Raw genomic sequence first — 19511 nt, 5'->3', positions numbered from 1 at the left:
AAAGGGTGGAGGTGTCTAGCAATGAGAGACTGCAGAAGAAAGTGAAGAGGAGAACGGGGGTGTCTGCAACACCATGAAGGCCACTACCACATTCATAAACCTTAGTAATGTTTAATTCACAGTCACATATTTTCAGAATTGAAACATTTTCAATTCTAATTATTCACAATGAAATACATTTAGTTATTCATGCTATTGACATTGTAAATGACTGCCATTTATTTATCTGTTTTCAAAACCAACACATAAATAAACAATTTGTCATTTACAATGCCAATAGCTCTAACTTTGTCAAAGGCGAAACCGTTGCATTGTAAATGCTTGTTTTACATTTCCGTCTGTATTTATCCACATTTATTTTTTTGTCATTTTTTCTGTATTATCCACATTTATTTGTGTTGCAAGCAAAAGAAGACGGTGAAGCTAGTATTTTTCCACATTTATTTAATTAGGCCATGCACGCTTGAACTCGGTTGTTATAGAGGAATATATATATATATATATATATATATATATATATATATATATATATATATATATATGTATAATGTCCAAAACAGAAAGTCTACAAATATGAGAGCCTCCAACCCTGCAGGGCGGCCTGGCGTACACAGGCACGGAGAAGCCTGTATTTTACTTCATCAAAGAAACAGATACCAGACCCAGTTCACAAAACAATGCATTTATTCCAGCAACACAACTTGCTGCCCATTTCCCTAACGTTTCGGCTCCAATGAGCCTTGTTCACAGGTGGGGCAGTTTGTTTTAGAGCGGCTACATGCTTCCCTTAAATGATTGCCATCACATGACCTTTGTGATTTTTCGGCATACACATCTCATTATGCACTACGAAAATGCACAGCCTGATCTTTTAGCTGCCATACAGAATCCAGTAAGTCATAATGATGTAATTTCACTTCCGCAGTTAAAAACATTTCCAATTCTGTAACAGTGCATTCGGGGCAATGAAAGTTCAAATAATGGAAAAAAGTCTTGTGATATCACACCCCAATTTATGGCAAGCAAAATAATACTTTGGATCACAGCCTTGAAAACAGTCTCTAGGTGTATTTCCTTAATAGTGCACCATAAGACGAAAAGTCAAGAGAAGAGAAATATTCCCCATGGGAATATTTCTCTTCTCTTGACTTTTCGTATTATGGTGCACTATTAAGGAAATACACCTAGAGACTGTTTTCAAGGCTGTGATCCAAAGTATTATTTTGCTTGCCATAAATTGGGGTGTGATATCACGAGACTTTTTTCCATTATTTGAAGTATGCCAGACACTGTGAAGGGAAATGCCCACGCTGTGATTTTAGTGCCTGGGGGGCTCTCCCCACTTACCCCTCCTTTTCCTATCTAGCGATCCACATAGGCACCGAGTACAGAGAAAGAGCCATCTCATTCCAGTCTGAACAGCCGAGAGAATGCCTTCAAAAAAGCCGATAAGCGCTTCTGGCCTGCAGCTATCAGGGCTTTGAAGGCTCCCTGGAAACAAATCGGTCTCACGCAGCAGGGGAGTGCTTAGGGTGATTTCGACGGGAGAATAGGGTGCAGGAGAATCTGGCAACGGTTTCAAGTTTCGTTCTGCAGCCCCTGTGAACCTCAGACACGGAGAGACACATCGCTGGTTTGTCAGTATTTTCCCGTGTCTATTTATAAATACAGACAAAGAAAACAATGTTTTCCGTCTGTATTTATATGTGTTTATCCGTTTAAACGGAAAACCGGGAGCCCTATTTACAATGCCAATAGCTTAATCTCTTGCAAATGCGAGACCTATTGCATTTGCACACACACACAACCCCACACACACACAGAGCCACACACACACAGAGCCACACACACACAGAGCCACACACACACAGAGCCACACACACACACACACACAGAGCTACACACACACAGAGAAAAAACACACTACGTCAGAGTCAACAGCGCTACTCAGCAGATATGAAGCTCGAATTATATCTACTACAAAGTTCCACACTAAATCACACGTAGGGCAGTTAAAGTTCAACACAGTTTACAGGGGATATTAATCACAACTTAAAAAATAACACAGCCGTTGAATTGGGCACACTAGTCGAAAACGCGAAGCAGCCAGAATCTTTAACATATAAGGGAGCGACTGCTAACCAACTTTTCAATATCTGCGCTAACTTCACTTATCTGCAACTATTCAGGTTTGTAACCAAAAGCACAAACAATCAACAGGAGAGTAAGGGTATGACTATTCACTCTCTTACCCCTACTAAATTATTTTTAAACAACAGGAGAGTAAAAAGACAAAGAGCAACCTCAAACAAATATGTAAGGGTTAAGTAGAAGGGAAAGAAAGGTGGAAACACAACACAAATAGAGAGATGTTTAAGAACCCTCACTCACCAACCTAGTGGTGACATGCTTCAACCCAGTGATGAAGCATGTCACCACTAGGTTGGTGAGTGAGGGTTCTTAAACATCTCTCTATTTGTGTTGTGTTTCCACCTTTCTTTCCCTTCTACTTAACCCTTACATATTTGTTTGCGGTTGCTCTTTGTCTTTTCACTTTCCAATTGTAACCAAAAGCCACAAAGAGCTCGAAAGACTACTCGTTTCCGTTTTCATTTCCAGTTCACTACTTTTAAAAGTACCAAAGGCCAGCAGTCACTTCATCAAAAAAATCACCATCCAACCACAATTAGATAAAAATAATTTCTCGGGTTTCGCTATAAACACCGTGGAAAGCAAATAAACTCTCTAGCATAAGGAGTGTTGCTTTCCAGGTCATGGAAACTGTGTGGGGGCGGGGAGGGGAGGGGGGGTGGAGAAATTAGCTGACACATGACAACTTGGACTCGATACTGACAAGACCTTCAACAAGAATTTGCAAATGGCAACAAGCTAAATGCGTAATTTTACCTTCAATGACGTTCTAATTGAAAGATAGTAAAAAGAGCTGAGTGATAAGTAGAAAGTTAGGAATGGTAGCTGGCCTAGTAAGTGTCTGTTCGGAGACAGAACTTGGGAACATTAGGTAGGAACACCGATCACTCGAGTCACCAAGGGAATACCCACGAGTGTGATAGCTCAGTGAATTCATATACATGGTACTGGCACGTACTTCAACAAGCAGGCGACTGGAACAAATCTGGGACGCAGATTTCAATTACTGTGCATTGATACAATCAACCTGTCCCACCGTAAAGAAAACTCACACTGAACAAATGGACAGCATGATTTAGCTGGCAGTAACTGGCAAGACTACACCTGCAACTTATTAAATCGAAGATAAACATTTGCCCTGTTAATAGGACATGTGTAAGCACCTTACAACATGCACTTACCTGTCGCGATCCTACCAGTTGGATGAAAAACACCAAATTTCCAGCTTCAACAGGTGCACAGGGCCTGCTGATGCTTCTTTTCTTGTAATTAAGGGGGAGGGGGTGTCGGTGTCAGCTCAGTTCCTAGGGGCAAACCTACCTACCTGTGAGCTCTATAATCACTACTTGTAGGACATTTACAAAATGTTCGCCCCCCCTCCCCGATTGCCTACCGTCCTCATGCGCCCTTTATGCCCCAACTATTCTGCCCCCACCCTCACCGAATACTCACTATTCAGGATTCATGCTGGACATGTCACGCTGTCCCCCCCTCCGCGTCTGCACAGTTCTCCGCCATCTGAAACTGGGGCGGGGCCGCTTGACACTCGCTTCCTCTACCCCCCCAAAAGAAAACAAGTTTAAGCTATTGGCATTGTAAATGACAATGCCTTTTATTTATGTTTTAAAAACAAACAAAAAAAGGCATTTTCTTTTACAATGCCAATAGCTTAAACTTGCGTAAATGCGAGACCTACTGCACTGCAAATGCTTTTTTCAATAAGCCTTTCATGCAAATAGCAGCCAACATTCAATCTGCGCCGACAGTTCTACTTGTGGTGCCCATAATAACCACAAGGATAGAAGGATAGGCCTGCCTGTATTAGAACGTCTGGGACCCTCATGCCGGCTCGTGCTGTGCGTAAAGAAACCTTCCAGAGCGTGCCTTGAGGTGGGCGGCAAGACAATAAAGGGTTAATACACAGCACTGCTTTTGCTTCCCCGCTGAGGAGAATAAACAGGCCTTCGGTCGTACTGTGCAATCCCCCACCTGAAGCTACAATATGCAGGCTAATGTCTGAACAGATGTGGGGCTGCCAGCTGAGGGGGTACAGCGTGAAGGGGTTCTGCTCTCAGTCAGCAGACCGCAGTCCCATCTTCCAGATAAACTTCAGCCATGAGCAGAATCAAACCAGGGACTCGCAGACTCCTGCTATAGAGCTGCGCCAATGAGCGGAAGGCGCTGCTCCCCAGCAGCCTGCAGCACATGTGCTCACTTTTTGCTGCTTCTTACTCGCCTCCCGGTCGACCTGTCTTAAGCTGAGGGAATGAATGCCACCTGACCCCAACCATTCAGGCTGCTTATAAATATTACCGTTACTCACAAGCGTTCCACGTTTCAGAGTTTTTGAGAGAAGCACTAGGGCAGGGACTGACAGATATTTACATGAAGCGAAGTTGTGAAATGTCACCAACAGGTACCAAAAGGGCTTCACTCTGCACCCTTAAAAAAGAAATGTGAACCGCCCAAGTAAATAACTAAACTTCACGGACTGGCCCATGTGCACAAAAATCCATTATTCACACATATTTTCTATTTTTTCGAAATGGGTTACTACATACCCGACGGAGAATACCTGTGGGTGCATTTCTAGATAGCAGTCAGTCCTTTCATTGCATTGTATGATCGACTGAATAGTTTCTCATATTTTAAGACTTATTGTGAGTGAGTGCCAGCCCACGCCTTATAATGAGGACTCCTTTCCAGTGTAATGCGTTTTTTTTTATGACATCGAAGTACATAATGGCATCAAAAGACATATCTGCGTGCATTTTACCACGCGTATTTACTGCGACTTTATTTTTATAATAGTTATCACAATTCGTCATGTAAACACGGGCGTGTTAATGAGAACACAAAGGAGTTGTTCTAGCGTACACATACGAATGAAAGAGAGCTATGCAAGCGTGCCAAAACTATTCCCCAGTCACATTAAATAGGATCTGCAAACAGCAAAATTCACTCCTGCACTGGGTCATGGCAACGGATCCAGCATCGCCTATTGGATGTTGAGTGGTGCTGCGATTTAGACGAAAGTTTCTCCTAGAACAAAATATATAAAATATGCGATGTGCACGTGCAAACTGAAATGATTTTGTTTATGGGTCTGGGTGAGCGGCACTGCGCCTGTTTTTCATTTAAAGGATGCATGTCTAACTCCCTGGACTGTTTTATGAAGTTCTTTCCTCTATTTTGTAACCTATTGGAGAGAAACCTTTTGTACCGTTTGGAGATCTTACAAACCCTGACATCTTCACCGCGTGAGGCAGGGAGAGCAGTGAGGAGGCTCGGCGTGAGGAGGCTCGGCGCGAGCAGGGGCCGTGACGTCAGGGGAGGAGGGGTGAGGCAGAGGGACCGAGGGGATGGCAATAGAGGGAAGGCACATTGATAAACTAAAATGAATTATCTGAGCGGAGAATCGGGCCGCTGTCACTGCTGCTGCAGCGCCCAGAAGCAAAAAGATGCGCAATCTTGGGTGTACTATGGTACACTGAAGCATTCCATGCTCTCCCCGGACCAATCACGGCTCCCTAGTGCACCCAGGCTCAGCTGAGAATGATGCACTCGTCCCACAATCCGGCGAGCAGCAGAAATGCACGAGAGGTCTGGATCCGGGTGCTGGAGAGAAGCACTTCCGGGTCGCCATGGGCAGCGCGGCGGCCCCTTCAGGTCACTGCAGGCGGTGCGTCACAGCGCTTCACAATAGGAACAAAGATGATCCATGAGACGAGTGAGCAGTTACAAAAGCAGACGTTAAGTTACATTAGGCAAAAGTGACAATTGTGAGCAGACAAAATACAAGAGGTAGCAAAGGGTACATTACAGGAGAAATGGACTGGGACCTCGGTGAGAGGGGGGTGAAACACCCATCACTATAAAAGGGGCGGGGCTTAAAAGAGACAAAAACGCCCCCGATTCGCGTCAAGGCGGGGCATGAACTGAGTGACGCCCCTCTCCTCCAATGGCTGGCCAGCATTTACGAGGCCAGCCAATGGAGAAGAGGGGCGTGTTCAAGCCCCTATACTAGACAACATAAAATCTCAGGACTCCGCCCACTTCGTGGGACGCTAGTCCGAGACCTAAAAACGCACAGAAAGAAGCAAAATAATTGCAGAAAGATGCAACAGAAGTCCACATTGACGAAGAAGAATGCAGAAAGAAGCAAGACATGCAGAAAGAACCAACAGAGGAGCTGAAAGAGGCCTTATGCAAAATTATCCTGTGCCCACAACTTTTTCAGACGGGTACTGGTGGTAACTGACTCTGACTAACCAGGGCCAGAGCTACGCTAAAAGACACTTAGAATACAGTGAAAACACCTACATACCCTAGGGTACACTATGTGTTGGGGTACCCCTGTGATTAGCATGACCTCCTCTGTAAGGCCCTAGTACATAATCGGGCAGGGGATTAAAACTACCTCTTAAAAGGCGGGGCCTGAGGTGAGATGTGTGCAAACACGCCCTGAGGCCGTTTTAAATTGGGAGTCCCCTTGAGCAGTGGCGCTTACTGGAGGTACCTGGTGGGGTTGTTGCACCCCAGGGACCCTCAGGATTGAAGGGGAATTAACTCCCCAACTTAAAAAGCACCACAGAGCGTGTTTGCACACATGTCACCTCAGGCCCCGCCCCCTCCCTTCACAACTGGCAAACGGGCCTGTGGCGCATTTTAAGTTGGAATCCTGAGGGTCCCTGGGGTCTAACTAGCCCACCAGGTACCTCCAGTAAGTGCCATAGAGCTGCGTTGCAGAGAGGTGTAAAAAGGGGTATGACCTGGACCACCTCTCTGCAACGCCTGGGGTGACGTGTGCAAACACGCCCAGTGGCGTGTTTATGTTGAGGGATAAAGTCTCCTTCAATCCGGAGAGCCCCTGGGGGCCAACTAGCCTACCAGGTACCTCCAGTAAGCGCCACAGAGCTGCGTTGAAGAGAGGTGTAAAAAGGGGCGTGGCCTGGACCACCTCTCTGCAACACAGCGCAGTGGCACTTACTGGAAGCACCTGGTGGGCTAGTTGGCCCCAGGGGCCCTCAGGATTGAAAGGGAATTAATTCCCCAGCTTTAAAATTCCCCAGCTTTAAACGCGCCACAGGGCGTGTTTGCACACATCTCACCTCAGGCCCCGCCCCCTCCCTTCACCACTGTGCAAACACGCCCCGTGGCGCGTTTTAAGTTGGGAGATTAAGTACCATTGAATCCTGAGGGTCCCTGGGGTCCAACTATCCCACAAGGTAACTCCAGTAAGTGCCACAGAGATGCACTGCAGAGAGGTGTAAAAAGGGGCGTGGCCTCTGAACACCTCTCTGCAACGCAGCTCCCTGGCCCATACAGGAGGTTCCTGGTGGGCTAGTTGGCCCCCAGGGACCCCCAGTATTCAAGGAGAATTAGTTCCCCATCTTACAACGCGCCAGAGGGCACGTTTGCAGAGTGCTGCATGGAGAGGGCGGGGCTCCGGCACGATGCCGGCTTTTTGTAACTTTTTATTTTGAGACAGGGGGCTGTGTGGCCCCCGTAATTTCCTTTTTTCTGGCCCTGGGGACCCCATCCACCAGGACCTGACCCCTATTTGTATTAAAAAATGGGAAGGGGGGCCGCATGGCCCCCTCTGCCTGAGGCCGATTTTGCCCCGGGGACCCTATTCCCATTTAAAAAAAAAAAAATTTAATTGGGGAGGGGGGCTGCGTGGCACCCCTTCCGGGCCACTCCTGGCCAGCCCTATCCGTTGGGGACCGTGGGGGGGGGGGGGTCCCCAATCCCCCCGCGGTCCCACCGGCTCCCCGCGTCCCGCGGGAGACGGCATTGCTTTTCCACAAGGGGAGGAGCTGCTGACATGCAGCTCCCCTTAAGGAAAAGCAATCTGCTTTGCTTCATTGAAACGAGAGCAGGTTTCCCTGCTCTTGCTTCAATGAAGCAAAGCAGTTTGCAATGTCATTGAAGCAGAGCAGCAGTGTTCCCGGGGTGGACACCCCGGGCCACTGGAGGAGCCGGCCCTGGGGGGTGGCAATCCCCGGGGCTTGGGGGGCCTTGGAGGCCCCCCTCATTTAAAAAAAACTAAGCCCCGGGGGGGGGTGGCGGTCCCCAGGACTGCGAGGGGGACCGTAAGCCCCCCGCAAATGTTTATGAAAAGCCCTGGGGTGGCAGTCCCCGGGCTGCGGGGGCCTCCCTGGCCCCGCTATCAAATTTGCACAGCCCACCCGGGGGTTAAATAATAACGAAGCGCAGGAGCCCGAGCTTCGTTTTTTTATTTTCTCGTCCGGAATCGCGCACCCAGCGCGAATTCGATAGATTTGTTTTAAAAGAATGCTTTTTTGGGCCCTGGGGTCCTTGTGGGACCCCTGAGCAGGCCTAGGGGGTCAGGGTGTTTCTACCCTGCCCCCTTTTCTTGTTTTGCGCCTTAGTTTTTCTGTTTTCTTGTGCCTCGGTTACCGAGGCTCAAGATGGCTGACAACACTTCCTGGTTTGGATTGTTGACAGCCAATTAGCATGAAACTCGTGATCGGGAGGGTGTGCGGATCCACCACGCCTCTATAAATCGAAACTTTCATTTTTTTATTTTCTCAGCAACTACTGAACGGATTTACACCATTTAAGAAAAAGAGTTCTTTCTAAGGCAAGGGTAATTCCGTTCAGCAGTTCGAGCTGTAGCCGTGCCTAAAGTTTGCTATGGAAAATGCATTTTTTGACCTTTTTTTTTTTTATTTCTCAGGAACTACTGAACGGATTTGCACCATTTAACAAAAAGAGTTCTTTCTGAACCAAGGGCTACCCTTTTTGCCAAATTTGGTGTAATTCCGTTCAGCAGTTCGGCCTGTAGCCGTGTCTAAAGTTTCCTATGAAAAGAGCGGCACCTGAAGTAAGTAGACTCCCTTTATTATGGCGCAGTTTTTGTATAAGGGCAACTAAAGGGACAGAGGCATGGGAAGGGCAGTGGATAGAGGGAAAGTTAGAACAGCAATGAGGCAGAATAGGTCTTTGACCCCTATGAGGAGTTCCCTGTTAAATCTGTAGAGAGATACTTGCCTGGAATTCTGGACGATATCGCGGAGTGAGTTAATAGGTATTACAAATCAAACCACCTCGGAGTTTATACGATTCCAGTTTATTGCAAATATTTACCACCTTATTTAACCCCTTGCATGCGTGGTGAATTTTCACGCTGTGCGAGTCATTTACATAGTGGGCGGGATTCGGACTGCCCCCGGCCGCCGTGAGCACATGCCCACCGTGACTCATGACATCCGGGGGCCGTCATGAGCATGCAAGGGGTTAAGCAGGTGGTAAATATATGCAGGTGTGACGGTGCGAGTTGAGATGTGTTGGGTGGAGGTCTGGGGAGGCTTTGGCGTCTCCGAGGGGAGCATGGTCTGCTTCCCCCTCAGTGCTACAGGGGGTGGGAAGTGTAGAACTGTGCCACTATTCCCAGCCCACCCTCCAAGTCACAAGTTTTCCAGGTGCAGAACTGCACCTGGCAAAAGTGGGCCCAAGCATTTCGGGACTGGGTAAAAAGTAACTAAACAGTAACACAAGAAAACGAGAAACAGGGCAAACGACAATTCAGGACAATAAGGGTCAAACAAGAAATACTTTAAGCACTTTCTATCCATACAGCTAGGATCGGAGGACCACCCAACGCTGCTCCATTTAAAAAAAAACAAAAAAAAAGTATTGAAGACATCTTTAAAGAACACTACATCACCATGCATTGACCGTCCAAAAACCAACTATTTATCTTGTTACTCGTGGACTTTATGCATATCTTTGACCCTCTACAGGTCCCTGCTGCCTTTTGGCTAGGCTCGCGCTACAGAAGTACCATATACATAGATACATACATAAAAGAGAACAACAAAGCGGCCATTCCACGCTCACTTTACAATTATTGCGAGGGTCTCTTTTAACAAGTCGCCTAATTGTTTGGTCTGCAATTGATTTCACACAGATTACTCAGTCAGACTTTTCTTAGGTGGGGAGCAGCAGTGGGTCATGCCCCGAGGTTCACCACTTCAAGAGGCAGCATGATGCCGACGCAAGCACAGGTTTTTGAAAGCTGACAATTCAAAATAGTTTACAGCCTCTTGCATCTGTTTTCAGGGTGTGAGTAAATCGCTAACACGAACATGAAAATCCCTAAAATAAACATTGAAAACACATCTTGTGGAAGAAAAGCAGTGAGTGAAGTACACACTGAATAAATGAATTCTTCATACCAAAATGAGGGCATGGCACACAACTCGTCTTAGAGTGTCAACTCACCCGGCTAAAACGCTGCACTTCTGCACCCACTATATCAGAGGCTAAGAGCTTCCATTGCGAAATCACCTGTCATGTTTTACCTGTGCGATTGTTTTTATGGCTTTCAAGTGGACTCTATCGATATATTTTAATAAACCAATTAAATGAAAAAGGCATTTGTAGAGCGCATGGCTACCAGAAGGCCTCCCAGCACTAGGCATGAACAGGTGGAGAAGGATATTTTAGGGGAACAGAAGGGTTTTTAGTTGTTTCCGGAAGGCGGGATGTGGGCTCTTTCCGAAGGTGGAGGGGCAGTGTATTCCATAGCTTTCCGGCGTTCAGAGAGAAACGTCTGCCGCCGCTTTTGGACCGTTTGATTCTGGGGGTGTCCATTAAGTGAAGTTCGGAGAGGAATTTGGATGTTCCCGTCAACAGTCTAGCTGCACAGTGCTGGACGGTCTGCAATTTGTTAATTACTGAAATCGGGGCTCCTAGGTAGAGCGCATTACTGTAATCCAACCTTGAGAGTACGAGGAATTGGACCATAATTTTCTTGGCTTGGGGAGGGAGCATGGGAAGCACTTTTCTGGCATATAAGGAATCATCAGCACCAACACGCTGGCCAGCAAGGCCAAATAGTTAAAGCAGCCATGACAAACGCAACTGACTTGGCGTCTGACCTGTTTTGAAACTATGACACCAGCAGATAAAATCGGCTTAATTAGTTATCCAGCGATTTATGTCACATAATGCTGTCTCCAAATGCTCGGGGGTGGGGGGCAGAAAGGATTGGAGAGCAGCCAGAAGAGCGGAAAGAAGGAGAAAGATGGGAGGAGCTTTGTGGATGGAGTAGTCTTCCACAAATAGGAGCTGGGGACCAACACTAACATACTGAATAAAATAACAAACAGAATCTTCAAGCGAGTATGGTACCTCCAGAGATCTTCTTCGCCAGCCCAGGTTAGGCTTGAATTCGGCCTACTAGATCAGGAGGGATCGAGGCTGGCGCATTTAGCAAGCTGTGCAACAGGCTGCGCAACTCCCGGGTAGGCAGCCTGGAGGCCAAGTTGTGGCAAGAAATATCGACTGGCCAAATTGGCCAAAAACACCGAAGCCACCTGGAACACTCCCTGCACTTACTTGATGCAGAAGAATACTGGGGAACAAACCCATGCTAGCAGGCCCCAGTACTCTCCATCAAGAGAAGGGTCAGACTCTGGTCCTTTCACTCAGAAAGGGCAAAATTGTCCAAACGAAAACACACCTGGATAGTTATCTTGGAATTTAAGCCAGGGGCTGCAGCACCTTACCTATCAAGCACCTATGCACTTTCATGGAAGAAAAGGTTCATGGCACTGAGAATGGGCGAATGGCCCTTTTTAAGACACTTACCAGAATGGCGTCGTTCAAGTGATAACACCGAGTGCAGGGGTGCGGCTACCACTCAGAATCAATTGAGCACATGGTTTGCACCTGTCCTGCACTGTGTAACGACAGAAGGTCCATGTTGCGGGGCGAATTAAACAAACTCGGCATTCGATCATGTCGACAAGCCATTATAGCTGCCATGAACCCAGAAAACACTATGCTCAACATCCGGTTTACCAAATTCGTCACAAGAGCGTACAAAAACCTTGGAAGGTCAGGTTACGAAGCACCCCATACAAAGCCTGTACAACCATGTCACCCGTGCTGCCAATTAACTCTTGAACACTCGGAACGGATTCTTAAAATGCTGCCCAGTCTCTACTGTTTTATCCACCTTTGCTACACCTTCTAGAACGTTAACCGCTGGCCATTTCCTGTCCGCCCTCAACAATGATGACACTGCCCCAGCCAATTTACGATTCACGTCAGACATACCAGATGCCCCAACCAGCTTACGCTTCACGTCAGACATACCAGAAACCCAGACAATCACAATCACTTAATCACCAGGGACATCCCGCCCCAACGAACTCAAAAATACCCCCCTTATTTATTTTTTTATTTTGTATTACCGATTCGCCTTTTTAACTTTTTTGTATACAAGAAGTACTGTTTTTTAATGGTTATGCTTTTAATTAATCAAACAAAGACATTTTGAGATTCACAAATAGGAGCATTTCACAAGCAAAGTTGGGGATAGCGCCAATATTTCAGCCGCACATTTGCAGGTGTGTGAGCTAAAGGATCAGGGAACAGAGAGGCCAGTACAGGAGCAGAAGGGCAGACAGCAGTGTGTGAATAGACTGGGCAGGGAGCGATCCCCCACCCGGTGCAAATTGCTCTAGGTATGTTGGTCGGGATAACAATCCGTGTGGGGGTCGGAAGGGGTCAGAACTCCTGGACGTGAGTCCTGGCGGCGAGCGGCAAAAAGAGACTTGCTAAACGCCTCTCAGCAGCTTGTATGGGCAGGCCGCAGCACACCTGAAACCACCCCGAAAGCCCTCCGTAACCTTAACCAAGGGTTCATTGGCCGCGCCCTGATTCGGGCTACAGCTTGTCGCCATATGTACGGCTCCCCCGAGTTGGGGTAGCCTCTGCGACATTACTCTGTGAGTTAAGCACCTGTTCTTGACAAATGTCTGTTGCCGGCTTATCACTCATGCCTCAACTGTTCGTGTTCTGTGAGCAATGAAAGCTTGTACAATTCTGTGATGCCTAATCTGTTCTGAAGCTTGCCTTGCTATTGCCATTATGTTCCTATTCTGTGAAGAACTAAACCTTGCAATGCTGTTGCCCAAGTTGCACTTTCTTGTGCTGATTCTACTCTAGCTGTATAGGTCCACTGAAGGAGGGATGCTTGCATTTTTTCTGCCCAGAGTATTACTGTTGTATGAACAGGGTTGTTTCCACAGCTTTTAAAAAACACAAAGCATAATTTGAATGCTGTTGCATAACATTCCCAGGCTAGTCAAAAGCTCTTGTTGGGCCAGGGGTCCTGAACCACACACCCTGGTTTCAATGACAGCTTCCCAGCTTGACTAAGCTGTGTGACCGGAATCAATTACTTTTCTTCCCTTTGCTTTATTTTCAGAGATCATCACATTTGAGAGCAACTTGAAATAATTTAGTTCAGTATGTAAATTGTAAATGTAAATTGATACTTGTATAGCGCACTACTCACCCGCAAGGGTCTCAAGGAGCTTGTACGAATACCGCTGTGGAACCCATCCTGGGTTTCCCTGTGAGGTGTCCACTCCTGGGCACCCCCAAGGTGGAGGCCAGGCATCCTTAGCGTTGTGGGGGCCGTTGTGGAGATTAAGCAAGCTATTGCCCAGAGTTGCAGAGTGGGACTCCATGATTGGAATAGGCACCGAGGCGAGAATTATCAGGTCCGTGGAATTTTTGAGCCCAAGACCCGCCGAGGCGGGGAATTGAACCCTGGTCCCGGGCTAGACCTCTGCATCAGGGTCTGCCGCTCTAACCATTGAGCCACACTTCTCCCCGTATGTGAACTGTACAAAACCCTCGCTTGTATTTGGTTCAACAGACTAATGTTGCTCCATCTATGACAACAGTAAAGGCTTTGCCCAGGAGGCATAAGACAACAACTTGCCTCTTGGTTCACTAATAACATTTTCAGAAGGGTAGAAGGGGAAAAGAATGTGATATTCGTCCAGGCTCTGAATTGCCCAATGTATAATCAGGAAACCTGGCTTCAATCCCATCTCCCAAACTTGACCAAACAGTGTGATGCTAGGCAGTTACATTTCTTCACTATGCTTTCTTTTCCATGATCACTACATTTGAGAGCACCTTAGAATAATTCAAAAAGCACACTGTACAACAACCTCTTGCGTAAGGTTCAGTAGACCATAATGTTGCTCCATCTCTAAAAGTTAAAGGCTTTTCTAGGAGGAATCAAAACAATTGACTTTGCTCTGGAGTCATTAATAAACTTGATGGCAGAGGTGGTTCACTAATTTTTTTTAAAGCAGTGATATAATCTAACGTGCTAAAGTGAAACAATCCAAAATACAGTTTTTTATGGAAACGTTCATACCTCGGCTATAAAGTGGGATAAACATTTGCAGAAGAGCAGGAGGCCCAGGCTGAGTGAAGAACTTTTCCCTAAAGCCTCAATGACACTTCTTTTTCAAACACAATGTTACACAGATTGGGCTGCAGAGAATTATAGGATATGACAGGCACCGCCTCACTACCACTGCAGTTTTGGTGCTAGCAGCGAGTCGTGAGATGCTTCATGTTGGGTGTATAGTTTGCAGTCTCATGGCCTATCCACTCCCATTGCCCACACCCAGTCAGTTGTGAGTGTGGTTTGGCAGCATGGGCATGATCTGTTTAATAGAGCAGGCTGTAATTACAATATTTCACCCTGGGAAACATATTATATACTGAAAACTTCGCCAATAGCCTATTACAAGGCCTGCCTCATCGCCCATCCATTTTCCCCGTTCTGAGGCTGGTCAACATGCCCTATGAAGGAGGAATTGTTTCAAAATATTTTACGTGAGATTCTTGGGGAAGATACCTGACCCCTCAGGGATAATATTCAAGCACCGAAACAAGTAGATAAAAAAGAAGTGTAAATTGCTTGTGCCCCCCGTTGTTAACCTATGGTAGGGAGACACCAACTCAAAAACGTTTTTACTCTCACCCACATAGAGCTTTAATATAGGTCTAACAGTTTAACAAAAAGGAGAAAATAAAGTCGACATAAGTGACATAACCTCACCCAAACTTGGGAACCCCATAACTAGGAGACTGTACAACCAGTGACCAGTTGTACTCTGAAATGCGTCCCAGTGCAGGCATAGGAACCCACAGATCAACCATAATATACAAGGTAGGTGGGGCTTTAATCCTATGAGTATACAAAAGTGTTGTAAATCCATAAGTAGGTTTGCCCATTTCTTGCAGGGGTTTGGTCTACCTCTATGTTTATGTATGTTTCTGAAAATAATACAACAGTCCTTTAACACCTCTCACTCACTCTTTAGTGTATTTCGTCTGGTTAAGATGGGAGGCCGTTCATTCTCCCATCTCGCTCCCAGACTTTGGAATTCCCTTCCTGTTTCCTTGAAATCTGAATCTTCCTTTATGAAGTTTCGCAAAGATCTCAAGACATGGCTCTTCCCTCAATAGTAGCTTCATATTTGCTTGACTGTCCTGGCGCCGGGAGACCCCATGGTGGGTAGTTGTTGCGCCTTACAAATTCAATTACAAATACAAATACAAATATTAGCTACCTGTGTTGTACTTATCCTGTATGTATGTATTATTTGTGTTAGGGAAGTTGCACTGCTGCTGTCTATGTTGTACCTTCATTGTGTTGTGAAGCTCAGTGTAACACTTTCCACTCCACATAAGATAAAAACAATCCACGTTACCAATGCTTGGTTTAGTGAATTATGTGAATAAAATAGTGAATACACGCAAAATATGTGGGCAGAGTTTACGTTTGGTTTTATGTCTGAAACGAGCTTTTTTTTTTTAACATGTATTAGCGATTTTGTAAAGTTTTCAAAGATAGCAGACTAGTGGCTTTGTGTCATGTATAACACCTACAACCCATTTTCAAGCTGGGGGTTTTGATACCACAATGAAACTGTTAAAAACAAAATTACAAGACCAATAATGCAACATGGTGTTTGAGAAAAATAAATAGACTATGGTATCCTAAGCTGTAGTGTCAGAGCACAGAATTGTCAAATGCAAAATAAAAAATTTTTCCGAGTTTTCTGCTTTCTTTTTTCAAGGAAATCACTGGTTAAACATCCCAATGGGTGAGAGGGTAGAGAAGGCCTTTCAGGTGCAGATGGCAGCATTCCTTTTACTGGGCTCACATTAACACTCGCTGAATTACCAGCTTGCTAAAATGATCTATTTGCCAGAATAAAGCCATCATCAGCAAGTTAGAGAAAAAAAATGACCTTTCACCTATTCTTCAGCCAATCCGCGGTGTTGGAATATGTATGTATGTATGTATTTATTATAATTATTATTATTATTATTATTATTATTATGATGTCACTTGGAGATGGTTGCCATGTGACATAAGATAGAACCTTGGTGGTTGTTGTGATGCTTCGTAGTCAAATCACGAAGACAACAGGTACAAGGAGATTAAGGTAAGTTTTATTGGAGAAAGCAACCTGGCATCCGACCACCTCGACAGTCCAGTGCAACTGTCAACTACCGCGTGCCGTCCACCCTACATTCGGAACCAAGAACATAGAACACATAGCACATGCAGAGAATGTAATGAGGTAAGGAAAAGCTCATCATAACACATCCCCCTTCTTAGCAAATTGAACATCATAACACATTCCCTTTCTTAGTAAATTAAACATCAAGCAACAAATTAAAAAGTAACATACAGCTAGATTCATCAAGCTTAATTGCGCTCGCAAAAGGCCAGATTCTGAGAATCTGGCCCTTTGCGAGTGCAATTTTTGCATTTGGGATTCATCATCCCAAATGCAAAATTCGCTAATAAAGAATTCGCACATTTGCGAGGAATTGCATTTAAAGAATCTCTATTTGAGATTCCTTAAATGCAATTCATGAACCATTTTGAAATTGCGAAATCGCAATTTAGGACCGCTATTTACCACGAAGTCAAACCTCGTGGTAAATAGCTAAAACTTAGCATTTAAATGCATTTTTCTAAGTTGCATGTTACACACACACACACACACACATGTCCTTTAGGCCCATAGGAATGAATGGGGAGTTATTCCTTATTTGCGATTAGCAATTTGCTAATCGCAAATAAGGAATGTGTAGTAATCGCAATTTATTTAGCAATTCCTACATGAATCCCGTTTTCAAGTCCTTAATAGCGATTCCTTATGAATCGCTATTAAAGACTCGCAAAACGGCCCTTTCATGAATCTAGCTGATAGTCCTTAAGGTACATTGGAGGACTACAAACCCTACGCTCTACAGTGACACCCTCATCTCCCCTTGCACACCCGCCTTGCAAAACACGAGAGTCCTGTTGATCAATTTGTTGGGAATCATTATCCTTGAAAGAAGAATCGGGCATAAACATTGCACCAGAACATCCATCATCAACAGGAACTTGTTTCACACAATGACCACCCTTCTGATATAGAGCCACACTCCTCAAATTCCACCTCTCACCACCTTCCAAAACCACAAAACATTTACTCACTCCCATGACACAGAAAGGCCCCTTAAATTTGTGTAGACCAGATTTGGTCCTACCAGACTTCACTTTAACCCAATCACCCACCACAATTTTGCCACGTACCACATCTGGAACATTCTCCCCATCAGAAAGTACCCAATCTTTTAACCAAGATGGAACTAATCTAGAACCTGGAGAATGTCCCCGCATGATCTGAAAAGGGGATTTCTGGGTAACACTATGAATGGTAGAACGATAAGACCAAATCATCTCCTCCAGGAAACGGTTAACATCAAGATTGTTGGCTAACGCTAGTTGAATGGTGCCCTTAATTAGTCTGTTGGACCTCTCCACCATTCCATTTCCCATGGGATTATAGAGAGATGTGCACGAATGCTTCACACTGCATTTCTCAAAAAAACATTTCATCTCATTCGACGTCAATTGTGTACCATTATCGGTTAAGATCATCTGAGGAAGACCTTCAACCAAAAAGAGCCGTTCCAGAACCCCTATGGTAGACCTAGTTGTAATATCTCTCAAAAATTCAACACACAACCACCTCGAGTGTACGTCAATAACCACCACTGCAAAATGCATATTCAATGGCAAATCAGAAAGAGGACCAATAAAATCCAAGCACAGATTTAACCAAGGTTTTCCTGGATCAGTTCTATGCCCCTTACCACTTTGAAGACCAACCTTCAGCCTCTTCTCACTCTCCTTACAGGAATTACAATTCTCCACCCAACTCTTGATTTGATCATCCATGCTTGGCTACCAAAATTCTTGTTTAACCCTTCTAATGGTCATACCTTGGCCCAGATGACCTACATGAGCCAGTTTGAAAATGTGAGATCTTAACCCAAAAGGTGGTATAAACCGATCTCCTCTCATTACTACTCCATCACATGACACAGATAATTCATTTAATAACTTCCAAAAAGGACTAACAGAAACGGGCACCATATTTTCTCTGGGAGCCCATTTTTTATCAACACAATCACCTCCTTCAAGACTGGATCCTTTTGCATCTCTTCCAACCATTGAACTTTGGAAAATGCACCTAAAGAAGATTCTCACACATCACTCACCAAAGCTACTGTCTCCTCACTGTCAAGTTTCTCTAAACTCTCATCAAAATGCTTCCAATCAACTGACAAACGAGATAAGCAATCTGCTTGCACATTTTTCCATCCCTGAATGAACTCAATTTCATACAGATACTCTTGCAACCTGGCTGCAAACCTTGCAAGCCGTGCGGACCCCTTTCCCGCACCACCCGCAGACAGAATCTTCAACAAGGGTTTGTGGTTGGTTCTCAACAAAAACTTCACGCCCCACAAATAAACCCTAAAGTATTCAACACTCCAAGCTGCCGCAAGCGCCTCCCGCTCTATTACAGAATAATTCCTTTCTGCTTGGGTAAGAGTACTAGACACAAATGCAATAGATTTCTCAATTCCACATTGCACCTGTGAAAAAACAACACCAATTCCAGTCAGACTGGCATCTACCATTAAACACGACTTGCACACAGGATCAAAAGTAGCCAAAATACCAGCATTGCAAATGTTGACTTTGATTTCCTGAAACGAACGATCTTGCACATATTCCCAGACCAATTTTTTTCCCTTCCTCAATAACACCCTTAAAGGCTCAGCCAAGTACGCGAACTCTTTAACAGATTTCGAATAATATTCGACAAGGCCTAAAAAGGATCGAAGTTGATCCTTATCTTTACGAGCTGGAGCTTGTCTGATAGCATCCAACAAATTCCTCTTCGGAGAAATACCACCACTTGAAATACTGTAGCCCAAATATTCAACCTTTTCAGTTAAGAAGGTGCACTTGTCCTTATTGACACTTAAACCAGTTTCCTCCAACTTCCACAACACCGGTCATAAAGCAAGATTATAATCATTGACAGTTTTCCCGGATACCAAAATGTCGTCTTGAAAATAGACTACACCAGACAACCCTTTTAACATATTGGACATCATTCATTGAAAAACACTCGCAGCCGAGG

At 45.2% G+C, this 19511-nt stretch overlaps 1 protein-coding gene across 2 annotated transcripts in view; it reads right to left on the bottom strand.

Moving 5' to 3' along the window:
- Window positions 1-19511, bottom strand: part of RPS6KA5 (ribosomal protein S6 kinase A5) — a 628800-nt gene that overhangs the window by 487189 nt on the left and 122100 nt on the right. The gene's annotated exons all lie outside the window — the stretch shown is intronic.

This window comes from Lissotriton helveticus, chromosome 9 (genome assembly GCF_964261635.1).
Source record: "Lissotriton helveticus chromosome 9, aLisHel1.1, whole genome shotgun sequence".
In the NCBI taxonomy this organism is placed as follows: Eukaryota; Metazoa; Chordata; class Amphibia; order Caudata; family Salamandridae; genus Lissotriton; species Lissotriton helveticus.
This window is presented reverse-complemented; position numbering and strand designations above follow the sequence as displayed.